Source organism: Schistocerca gregaria, unplaced genomic scaffold (assembly GCF_023897955.1).
Source record: "Schistocerca gregaria isolate iqSchGreg1 unplaced genomic scaffold, iqSchGreg1.2 ptg000240l, whole genome shotgun sequence".
Classification (NCBI taxonomy): domain Eukaryota; kingdom Metazoa; phylum Arthropoda; class Insecta; order Orthoptera; family Acrididae; genus Schistocerca; species Schistocerca gregaria.
In genome coordinates this window covers 3,668,073-3,671,760 of record NW_026061752.1, presented here as the reverse complement: position 1 = coordinate 3,671,760, position 3,688 = coordinate 3,668,073, and the positions used below count along the sequence as shown (strand labels likewise).

The 3,688-nt window shown below is 45.5% G+C and overlaps 1 non-coding gene across 1 annotated transcript; it reads right to left on the bottom strand.

The window, feature by feature from the left end:
• Positions 1-2,120: 2,120 nt before the first annotated feature.
• Positions 2,121-2,192, bottom strand: Trnai-aau (transfer RNA isoleucine (anticodon AAU)). Its single transcript has one exon. It is a non-coding gene; the product is annotated as a tRNA-Ile (tRNA).
• Between the last annotated feature and the right edge of the window lie 1,496 nt (positions 2,193-3,688).

The following is a 3,688-nucleotide window of genomic DNA, read 5'->3' as shown; positions in this document are numbered from 1 at the left end:
TTAGCTGACAACAATTCATATTATCGGCTAATATTTGCAGCTATGGCGACAAATTACTGCTTGGCTACACATCTGACACGTAACCGATGTGCTCTCCAAACCACAACACTTGCATTTCAGAACATGTCTTTCACACATGTCTACAAAATCACCTTCACCTTCAAATACAGTTTCCTTGCGACTGACAGAGACGTAGGCAAAGTTTAAAGTTGCTATTTCCATTAAATCTCGTTAATCAGAAAAACGGTAATTTACACCTGCAGCGGAACAAAATTCCGTTTCGCCCAGCGTCTGGCTCGAACCCACGACCCTGGGATTAAGTGTCTGACGCTCTACCGACTGAGATAGCCGGCTACCTCGGTGAATATTTGCCGGGTAGCACGTCACACAGTACTCGTTTGGGTTGGGTGGTCCCATACAGCATCTCTCCATGCTGCCTAATGTTTTCCTAACGTCACACTCGTCACGCACTTCACTTTTATGTCATAATCATTTCTGAGAGGCAAAGAAATTGCATGACAACAAGCAGAGCTAGTGGCGTCAAAATTAACACACATACTTTATGTGACTCAAAAGCCGAACGAGTTACTTTCCGACGTTGTTTTAGATGTGCAAGTGCCAGTCAAAACTCGCGGTGTCGGCACTCTGCCGACCATTTCGTTAGTTAACACCGGTCTTGCTGTGTGTGTTTCAAGCTCAAGAGCATCTCCAAGCAAAAAATGGTCAACAGCAACATTCAGACGGTTTCGTACTGCTCAATTGCTACATTAAAACGGTATGTTTCTTTTTCAGAACTGGAAAAACACAAGCGTGACAGCATTCGAACCTGTAATCTTCAGAGCCGATGTCTTTCACACATGTCTACAAAATCACCTTCACCTTCAAATACAGTTTCCTTGCGACTGACAGAGACGTAGGCAAAGTTTAAAGTTGCTATTTCCATTAAATCTCGTTAATCAGAAAAACGGTAATTTACACCTGCAGCGGAACAAAATTCCGTTCCGCCCAGCGTCTGGCTCGAACCCACGACCCTGGAATTAAGAGTCTGATGCTCTACCGACTGAGATAGCCGGCTACCTCGGTGAATACTTGCCGGGTAGCACGTCACACAGTACTCGTTTGGGTTGGGTGGTCCCATACAGAATCTCTCCATGCTGCCTAATGTTTTCCTAACGTCACACTCGTCACGTACTTCACTTTTATGTCATAATCATTTCTGAGAGGCAAAGAAATTGCATGACAACAAGCAGAGCTAGTGGCGTCAAAATTAACACACATACTTTATGTGACTCAAAAGCCGAACGAGTTACTTTCCGACGTTGTTTTAGATGTGCAAGTGCCAGTCAAAACTCGCGGTGTCGGCACTCTGCCGACCATTTCGTTAGTTAACACCGGTCTTGCTGTGTGTGTTTCAAGCTCAAGAGCATCTACAAGCAAAAAATGGTCAACAGCAACATTCAGACGGTTTCGTACTGCTCAATTGCTACATTAAAACGGTATGTTTCTTTTTCAGAACTGGAAAAACACAATCGTGACAGCATTCGAACCTGTAATCTTCAGAGCCGAAGTCCGACGCCTTATCCATTAGACCACACGGTCACTGACGACCAACATTTACATGTATACGACTCATCTCGAAACGCTCACACCCCTGAGGATTTGTGTTTTCGTTCTACACAGCCGCTGCCCCTTGCTCTTTCCCAACCATTCGTTACATTCAACCTCTGACGTGACCGACCAAATATAGACTGAGAAACAAGACCACACACTTTGTGCATTCGGAATCGAAGGCAGGGCGTCCCTCGCCGCATTTGCTACGATGGCCATTTGCTACTTCTGTAGAAGCGGCGGCGACGACGACGACTACGACGACGACGACGACGACGACGACGAAGATCGCGAGAGGCTCTGAGATATGTGAGAAATACATCTATAAAATGTAATTCAGACTGCCTCGTCCCACCTTATGCTGTACCGCTTTGGCAAATGCTTTATCTGCGCCATTCGCCTTAATCACATCTGAGAGTAAATCTTAAAAAAACGCCTGTCGCTAATTGTTCGTCATCACAGGTACTGTTTGCTATACGGCCACGACGCGCAACTGATTTCCAAAATTCATCTTCCTCCTGTGAGGATGGAACTTACAACCCCTGGTTTATTAGACCAGTGCTCTACCACTGAGCTAAAGAGGCGCGGCCTAGCGGTACTCTTGGGTACTTCGTCCTTACGGTCGTCTGCACCATCAGACTCTAGCTGACAACACTTCATATTACCGGCTAATATTTGCAGCTATGGCGGCAAATTACTGCTTGGCTACACATCTGACACGTAACCGATGTGCTCTCCAAACCACAACACTTGCATTTCAGAACATGTCTTTCACACATGTCTACAAAATCACCTTCACCTTCAAATACAGTTTCCTTGCGACTGACAGAGACGTAGGCAAAGTTTAAAGTTGCTATTTCCATTAAATCTCGTTAATCAGAAAAACGGTAATTTACACCTGCAGCGGAACAAAATTCCGTTCCGCCCAGCGTCTGGCTCGAACCCACGACCCTGGGATTAAGAGTCTGACGCTCTACCGACTGAGATAGCCGGCTACCTCGGTGAATACTTGCCGGGTAGCACGTCACACAGTACTCGTTTGGGTTGGGTGGTCCCATACAGAATCTCTCCATGCTGCCTAATGTTTTCCTAACGTCACACTCGTCACGTACTTCACTTTTATGTCATAATCATTTCTGAGAGGCAAAGAAATTGCATGACAACAAGCAGAGCTAGTGGCGTCAAAATTAACACACATACTTTATGTGACTCAAAAGCCGAACGAGTTACTTTCCGACGTTGTTTTAGATGTGCAAGTGCCAGTCAAAACTCGCGGTGTCGGCACTCTGCCGACCATTTCGTTAGTTAACACCGGTCTTGCTGTGTGTGTTTCAAGCTCAAGAGCATCTCCAAGCAAAAAATGGTCAACAGCAACATTCAGACGGTTTCGTACTGCTCAATTGCTACATTAAAACGGTATGTTTCTTTTTCAGAACTGGAAAAACACAAGCGTGACAGCATTCGAACCTGTAATCTTCAGAGCCGATGTCTTTCACACATGTCTACAAAATCACCTTCACCTTCAAATACAGTTTCCTTGCGACTGACAGAGACGTAGCCAAAGTTTAAAGTTGCTATTTCCATTAAATCTCGTTAATCAGAAAAACGGTAATTTACACCTGCAGCGGAACAAAATTCCGTTCCGCCCAGCGTCTGGCTCGAACCCACGACCCTGGGATTAAGAGTCTGATGCTCTACCGACTGAGATAGCCGGCTACCTCGGTGAATACTTGCCGGGTAGCACGTCACACAGTACTCGTTTGGGTTGGGTGGTCCCATACAGAATCTCTCCATGCTGCCTAATGTTTTCCTAACGTCACACTCGTCATGTACTTCACTTTTATGTCATAATCATTTCTGAGAGGCAAAGAAATTGCATGACAACAAGCAGAGCTAGTGGCGTCAAAATTAACACACATACTTTATGTGACTCAAAAGCCGAACGAGTTACTTTCCGACGTTGTTTTAGATGTGCAAGTGCCAGTCAAAACTCGCGGTGTCGGCACTCTGCCGACCATTTCGTTAGTTAACACCGGTCTTGCTGTGTGTGTTTCAAGCTCAAGAGCATCTCCAAGCAAAA